Source organism: Sciurus carolinensis, unplaced genomic scaffold (assembly GCF_902686445.1).
Source record: "Sciurus carolinensis unplaced genomic scaffold, mSciCar1.2, whole genome shotgun sequence".
Classification (NCBI taxonomy): Eukaryota; Metazoa; Chordata; class Mammalia; order Rodentia; family Sciuridae; genus Sciurus; species Sciurus carolinensis.
This window is the reverse complement of record NW_025920199.1, coordinates 719,267-728,251: the sequence shown is the minus strand read 5'-3', so window position 1 is coordinate 728,251 and position 8,985 is coordinate 719,267.

Sequence of the window (8,985 nt, the reverse complement as noted above, 5' to 3'; positions counted from 1 at the left end):
ATGATGTTTCTTTGTTCTCGTTTACCTCTAAGAATTTTTTAATTTCCTTCCTAATATCTTCTGTTATCCATTCCTCATATAATAGCATATTGTTTAATCTCCAGGTGTTGGAGTAGTTTCTGTTTTTTACTCTTTCATTTATTTCTAGTTTCAATCCATTATCGTCTGATAAAATACAAGGAAGTGTCTCTATCTTCTTGTATTTGCTAACATTAGCTTTGTGGCAGAAAATATGGTCTATTTTAGAGAAGGATCCATGTGCTGCTGAGAAGCAAGTGTATTTGCTCTTTGTTGGATGGTATATTCTATAAATGTCTGTTAAGTCTAAATTATTGATTGTGTTATTGAGATCTATGGTTTCTTTGTTCAATTTTTGTTTGGAAGATCTGTCCAGTGGTGAGAGAGGCATGTTAAAATCACCTAGTATTATTGTACTGTGGTCTATTTGGTTTCTGAGATTGAGAAGGATTTGTTTGACATACGTGGATGAGCCACTGTTTGGGGCATAGATATTTATGATTGTTATGTCTTGCTGATTTATGGTTCCCTTAAGCAGTATGAAATGTCCTTCTTTATCCCTTCTGATTAACTTTGGCTTGAAGTCCACTTTATCTGAAATGAGGATGGATACCCCAGCTTTTTTGCTGGGTCCATGTGCATGGTATGTTTTTCCCCATCCTTTCACCTTTAGTCTATGGGTATCTCTTTCTATGAGGTGAGTCTCTTGCAGGCAACATATTGTTGGATCTTTCTTTTTTATCCAATCTGCCAGTCTATGTCTTTTGATTGATGAATTCAGGCCATTAATATTCAGGGTTATTATTGAGATATGATTTGTATTCCCGGTCATTTGACTCATTTTATTCATTTATTTGCTTATTTTTGACACGACTTGGTTCCTCTTTATTTGAGAGTTCCTTTAGGATATCTCCTCCCTTTGCTGATTTGCTTCTTTGTTTTTCATATCTTCTTCATGGAATATTTTGCTGAGAATTTTCTGTAATGCTGGCTTTCTTTTTGTATATTCTTTTAGCTTTTGTTTATCATGGAAGGATTTTATTTCGTCGTCAAATCTGAAGGTAAGTTTTGCTGGGTATAAGATTCTTGGTTGGCATCCATTTTCTTTTAGGGCTTGAAAAATGTTATTCCAGGCACTTCTAGCTTTTAGGGTCTGGATTGAAAAATCTGCTGATGTCCGTATTGGTTTCCCCCTGAATGTAATTTGGTTCTTTTCTCTCACAGCCTTTAAGATTCTGTCTTTATTTTGTATGTTAGGTATTTTCATTATAATGTGCCTTGGTGTGGGTCTGTTGTAATTTTGTGTATTTGGAGTCCTGTAAGCCTCTTGAACTTGATTTTCCATTTCGTTCTTCAGATTTGGGAAATTTTCTGAAATTATCTCATTGAATAGGTTGTTCATTCCTTTGGTTTGTTTCTCTAAGCCTTCCTCAATCCCAATAATTCTCAAATTTGGCCTTTTCATGATATCCCATAGTTCTTGGAGATTCTGTTCATGATTTCTTACCATCTTCTCTGTTTGTTCGACTTTGTTTTCGAGGTTAAATATTTTGTCTTCAATATCTGAGGTTCTGTCTTCCAGGTGTTCTATCCTATTGGTTGTACTTTCTATGGAGTTCTTAATTTGGTTTATTGTTTCCTTCATTTCAAGGATTTCTGTTTGGTTTTTTTTCAATATCTCTAACTCTTTATTGAAATGATCTTTTGCTTCCTGTATTTGCTCTTTTAACTGTCTATTGGTGCGTTCATTCAATGCCTGCATTTGCTCTTTCATCTCATCGTTTGCTTCCCTTATCATTTTAATTATGTACATTCTGAACTCCCTTTCTGACATTTCTTCTGCCATGCTGTCATTGGATTTTATTGATGTAACATCTATATTTGTTTGAGGCATTTTCTTCCCTTGTTTTCTCATATTGTTCAGGTATCAGTGGACTGCAGAGATGTTGCAGATTTCCTCTATTGACTTATAATGTCCCTGAAGATTGCTAGTGTATCCCCTCTTATCCTTCAGTAGCCTGAATTCTTAGAGGAAGTTGATACTTTGGTGTTCCCCTAGGTAGCTGCCTCTCTAGGGGTGGTGACCCTGAGGTGGGGTATATTCCCTGCTAGAGGGCAGAGGTGCCTCCACTTGTTGACCAATGGTCATCCAAAGGGGAACTAGGCTGCAGGCTGAGGCAATGCCTGTTTGGGCCTGTGTCTCTGGTTTTACCGTCTTTGTGGGAAAACCTCATTCGGTGGGGAAGACCCACCCGGTGGGGAGGTCTCACTAGTCCGTTCCCCTCCTAGAGGTTCCCCTCAGTCCACAACTACCGCCTGGGCAGGGCAGCCTTCCCAAGCAACGTTTCCAGGGGCCTGGACCTACCTCCTGGGCTTGGGAGCCCTGCCCTTCGCAGACGAGTCTCCTTAGGTGGCCCCTCCTCAGAGAAGCTGCCCGAAGTCCTGGAACCTTCACTTCGCCCCTCAGCTTGTCTCTGTGTAGTTCATTGAAGAAAAGGTGCCTAGGTCCCTGGACCGGATCTTGCTATGCACCTAAATGCCTGGCTATGTGACCCGCCCTCTGACCAGTCACTTGGAGCCTCATATGTTCCAAGCCCCAGTGACCCATCGCTCGTCTCTTCCTCCAGGCAGCCACCCGGTGCTCTGTGTGGGCGCTTGGAGACCAAGCCACTCACTGCGTACCTCCACCTCCTCTGGGCAGCCCCCTCCCCGTTGGTCAGGCGGTTGCTGGATCCAAACAACTCGCCGCCCCACTCTTTCTCTGGCAGCTGCTGGAGCCCTGGCAGATCGCTTCGAAACCAAGCAGTGTGTCGCACAACCTCCTTTGCAAAGTTCCCCGCTTTCTGAGTTCACTGCTCCAGCGGGGGAGGTGTGTCTTGCCGCCTGGGCAGGACAGCCTTCGCAGGCAACGTTCCCAGGGGCCCGGACCTCCCTCCTGGGCTTGGGAGCCTCACCCATCGCAGACGAGTCTCCTTAGGTTAGAGAATCTGCCCGCGGTCCTGGAAACTTCAATCCGCCATTTTTCGCTGCGCTTCGCTGTCCGTTTTTACCGCTCCGGCGTGGGAGGGGCGTCCCGCCGAGTCACTCTACTTCCCAAAGTTCTCTGCGTTCCGGGGCTACTGCCCCATTCGGGACATCTCCCCTATGGGAGAAACTCACCCGGCGGCTTTGAGTTGGTCCCAAGTCACTATCTCCTCTTTTGAATCTTGAGTCCTGGAGCAACATGAAATGCAGCCGCCCTCTAGTCCGCCATCTTGAACCCCCTGAATAAACAATTTTTTTAAAGAAACATAACTCAAGATTTGTACTAGTGATAGCCCTACCAAATATAAGTAAAACCGGAGGATATAAATGAAGTGTTCTTGTGGGAGTGTCTAATATTTAACTATCACAATGGACTCTGGAGACAGAAATGTGTTCTGCATTTCAGAGAATGTCTGAAATACTAATTGTGTTATATTAATTGTTTACAAAAATGTAAGCCTTTGCTGTCTTGCTTGCTGTTATCCAAGCAAGATCCTTTCCCTGTCCAGTTGCCTATCACCTTCCATCATGGACCTCTGCACAGCTGTGACGCTAAGTACCCTTCACTGTCCATGAATTACCTGAGAGAAAGCAAGGACTTTGGAATTATTACCCCCAAATTCAACCTTGCTCAGCAGGAAGAATCAGGGAGATGTCCTCACCCATTTTACCAGATAAATGAAATGTAGAAATAAGAGTGGGAAAATGTAACCATGGCCCACTTTACCTTTTGAATATAGCCCTTCCTATCTATTTTAAAAGGGACACATTTTTCTTTTCTATTCTCCCTCTCGCCCTTCTTATGCTGGGGGAAGGAAACAAGATTCCCTTGAGTTATCTATGCTCCATAAAAAAGAGATGTCACCAGAAGATCTAGAAAGTAACTCCCAACTAAACAAGTGAATTTCAAAATGTCATCAGGGTGCATCTGGGACCTCCTGCTAGGACACATCTTGAAAAAGACTTTGAAAAAATCTTTAAAAGACTTCCATTTCCCTGATGGACAGAACCACAGCTGTGGGACTGGATTTCCCTATGTGTTCTCTTTTGATAGTAAAGCAATAAACCTTCTTTTTACTTTTACCAGAAAGCATGTCCTCATTAAATCAGCATACATTTGCATCAGGAACAAGGACCAAGTTTTGGTAACAGGATGTCTTCACCTACAATATGCCTGCAAGGAAGATGAAAAAGTAAAGTTCTCCATTAAATAAGGTAATTTATGATATAAGAGAAAGCAGAGTGTGTACTGCAGACTCATTGAGAAGGGTCAGAAAATGGCATCTCAGGTTGTCCTGACATACAAAATTATGGTTTGGTGATGCTGAATAAAATTCTCATTTACTTACTTACTGAAGTGACTGGTCTGATACCACGCTTCTTGTGCACTCCGGCAGGGCTTTATCACCAGAGCTCTGCCACCAGCCATATGCAGCACTTGAGTTGACATTGAAATGGGAAATCAGACCATTTACATAGAAATATTTAAATAAAATTATCTTTCTAGGGACTGAAAAGTGTTAAATGAAGCCAGAAAACATGTTAATTAAAAATTTTATAGCTCTCAAATTCTTCTTTTTTTTTATTCCAGGAAAAGATACTTTGCTTCAACATCCCTGTGAAGGTGAAGCAACATGACAGAGATATTGCCTAAGGAAATGCCTTCTATCCCAAAGCACGCATTGGGATCTCAGGAAACCCCTTTCTGATTTGCCTCCTTATTGCCTCTGTCCTTGTGAGCCTCAAGTCCAGGATGACTGTCCCCCTTATTTGGCTCTAACACACATATTCATGCTCCTCACCAGAGTACTTTTTGTACCTCTGTAATTTTGGGAAGCACAGGTCATACCAGGTGATTTCCAATGCAAAGTTCTTGTTTTCCTGCACAAGGCTATGAGGGGATGCTGAATCTGCACCACCTGTGTCCTGAGTGTACTTCAAGTCATTATCATCAGCCCCACTGACTCCTAGTTGCTCAACCTCAAATTTAAATCCACAAATTCCATCCTGTGGATATTCACCATGTCCATATACAGCAACATGTGATTCTATACTGTGGCCACAATGCAGAAGACCCAGCCTGGTCTCCTGTTTGTCAGTGATCATTGTTCCTTTCTGCCCATGAGCTACATTCACATGGGCCTCTTTTTCACCATGATGTTGTTTAGATATGTCTTCTTTTGGGGCCTTATGGATCTTTCTAGTGGATACATGATAATCCTCTTGTACAGACATAAACAATGGGCCATATCTCTTCATAGTACCAGGTACTCTTTCAGAAACTCCCCAGAACAAAGAGACACTCACACCATTCTACTGCTCATCATCTGCTTTGCTGTCCTTTCTTGTGCTCACTCCATCATGTTGGTGTTCATAAGCATGACACTTAGGAATGACCCCATCCTGGTGTGCCTCCACAATGCTGTGGCCCATGGCTATGGCAAGGGCAGTCCTTTGGTGATGATAAGTGCTAACACTGAACTGATAAAAAAATGGTGCAAACCAAATGCAGGAACAAAGTTCAGTTTATGACAAAACATCAAAGACAACTTTGCAACTCATTAAATCTTTACACTTTTACAGAATTTTACCTCTGAACAAAAATATGTTTTAAGTAATACACCCAATATTTTTCAGTAAAAGTAATCTACATCAGTAATAAGGACACATGTATGATTTTTCCTATGTCTGCATCAATGTTTTGACTTACATCTATTGATTTTTAGTTTCATGATTTTGGATCTTATTTATAATACATATATCTTCTTTTTTCCCTTCATTTTATTCCTTAAAGTTACCAAAATGAAGTTCAACTTGAGGTATATTGTTCCTCTTTGTGTAGAAATAGCTGTGCTGTCATCAACCAAAATCTGTTGTATCAACCAGGCATGTGGAGAACACCTGTAAGCAAAGCTACTTATTAGGCTGAGGCAGGAGAATTCCAAGTTTGTGGTCACTCTAGGTAAGTTAGTGAGACCATGTCCCACAGGAAAAAAAAAAAACATAAAGGGCTAAGGATGCAGTTACATGCTCCACCCTCTCTGACTCATTTTCCTGTACAATAAATAAACAGAAGCCAGTAAAAATAAACCAAAAAGAAAGAAAAAGAGAAAATACACAACAACAAACAAAATTAAAAAACATCTTTAAATCAGTTTTAAAGGCCATATGAAGATATTATGTGAGTTTCAGAGGTCACAGTAAGAGTATTTTTTGGTTCAACAACTCTAGAAAATAGTATGGAGATTCCACAGAAAACTTGGAATGGAACCACCATTTGACCAAGTTAACCCAATCCTTGGCATATACACAGAAGCTTTAAAATCAGCATACAATATTAATGCAACCACATCAGTATTTAAAGTAGCTCCATTCACAAAAACTAAACTAGGAAACCAACTGAGGTCCCTTTAACAAATGAATGGATAATAAAACTGTGGTACATATGCACAATGGAATATTACTGAGACCTAAAAAGAAATTATGGAATTTGCAAGTAAATGGATGAAACTGGAGCATATCATGCTAAGTGAAATAGGCCAATCCCCCCAAACAAATGAACCAATTTTTTCTCTGACATGTGCATGCAGACTCACAATAGGTGGGGGACAGATTCACTGGATTAGACAAACTTGAGTGGGGAGAAGGGAGGAGGGATGGAAATGGGAGAGAAAGAATAACATGAACATACATTTTCTATGTTCACATATGAATACATGACCAGTGTAATGCCACATCATGTACAATCATAAAAATAGATAGGTCTTCTCCATGTTTTATGATATGAGAAAATGCATTCTACTGTCATGTACAACTAAAAAGAATAAACAAAAAAAAATAGAAAAAATGAAGAAGCCACAATTGGGTTATTTTATAAATATCAGAGGCTACATAAACATATATGAGATTGTCAGAGATCACAGTGAGGAAGTTATGTGTCAATGGTGACATTGAGCATATTAAACTATTATCAGAGACCACAGTGAGGATATTATGTGAATGTCATAGGTCAGAGTGAGGCTATTATAAAAAAATAAGAATTCCCACTGAGTGTACTATGTGAGTATCATTGATACTGTAAACTGGGTATTACATGCATGTCAGAGGTCAAAATGACAGTATTACATAAGTGTCAGAGGTCACATTGTATATATTATGTGAGTGTAAGGGGCCATTATGAGAATATTAGGTGAGAATCATAAGACACATTGAGGATATTATATATGTTCAGAGGTCAAAATGAGGATCTTATGTGCCAGAGGCCAAATTGGAACACTCAGTTAATCAGATGCCCTCACTGAGGATATTACATGAGTGTCAGAAGTCACAGTGATGATATTTTGCCAATTTCATGGACCAGAGTGAGTATATTGAGTTTCACCAGTCACAGTGAGTTTATTATTAGACAGCCAGAAACCAAAGTGAGAGTTTTATGTGAGTGTTTGAGGTCACAATTAGAATATTAAGTGACTGTCAGAGACCATAGTGAATTTATTATATGAATATCTGAGATTAAATGAGGAAAGAATGTCAGAGACCACAGTGTAGGCAATACATGTCAGTGGTCAGAGTGTATATTATGTGAGTGTAAGAGGAAACAATGAGGTTAATACATCAGTGACAAAGGTCACACTGAGAGCATTATTTGAGGGTCAGAGGTGACAGTGGGGCTATTATGTGATGTCAGATGTCATACTGAGGGTATTACGTGAGTGATGAAAGCCAAGTTAGTGTAGAACATAAGAGTAAGAGGTCACACTGAGGGTATAATGTGATTGATAAATCATTTTTCAGAATATTTTTGCAGTGTCAGAGACCAAAGTAGGGTATTATGTGACATCAGAGGCAAGAGTGTGGGTACTCTGTGTGTGTCAGAAGTGATAGGATGGTCTTATGTTAGTGTCTGATGTTACAATGAGATTATTATGTAAGTGAAAGGCATCACATTGAGCATAATATGTGAGTGTTAGTAGCCAAAACGAGGATTTTATGTGAATGTCAGAAGCTGCATATAGGAAATTTTGTCAATCTCAGGAGATATAATGAGTATATTATATAAAAGGCAGAGGTCATACTTAGGATATTTTGTTAACATCAAGACCACAGTGAAGATATAATGTGAATGCCAGAGGCCACAGTGTGGATATTATGTGAATATCAGGGACTACAATGAGGTTATTATGTGAGTGACAAAGGTCACGTTGAGGGTATTGTGTGATGCCTGACATCACAGTGAGGGTACTATGTGAGTGTCAGAAGGCACAATGAGGATAATAGGTAAGGAACAAGGTTACAGTGATATATCATGTAAATGTCAGAAGCCACTTTGAGGATTATGAATGTAAGAGGTTAAGTGATTATATATTGAGTCAAGGTGATTGATATTATGTGAGATTCAACAGTTAGGGTATTATGAGAGTGTCAGAGTCCAGATAACAGTATTTAGTGAGTGTTAGATGTCATGGTGAGGATATATGAGTGAGAGGGGTCTCATTCATGAAATTTTGTCAATTTGGGGGGTCACACTGTAGGTATTATTTGAGTGTCAACGTCCACAGTGAGGATGTTATATGAGTGTCAGTGGTCAGGTGAGGACAGTGTGTGAATGTGATGATGCACAGTGAGAATACTGAGTATCAGAGATCTGAGTAAAGATATTATGTGAATGTCAGGAGCCATGGTAGGGATACTGAGTGCAAAAGGCCACAGCGAGAGTATTGTGTGATAGAGAACAGTATGTGAGTTTCGGAGGTCACAGTGAGGATAATATGTGAAATTCTGAGGTCGTATGGAGGATATAATATGAGTATCAGGAGTCAGATGAGGATATCATTTGATTGCCAGAGGCCCAGCGAGGATAATATATGAAGGTCAGAAGTCACAGTTAAGGTATCATGTACCATATGTCCCAGTGAGAGTATTATGTAAATGTCACAGGACAAG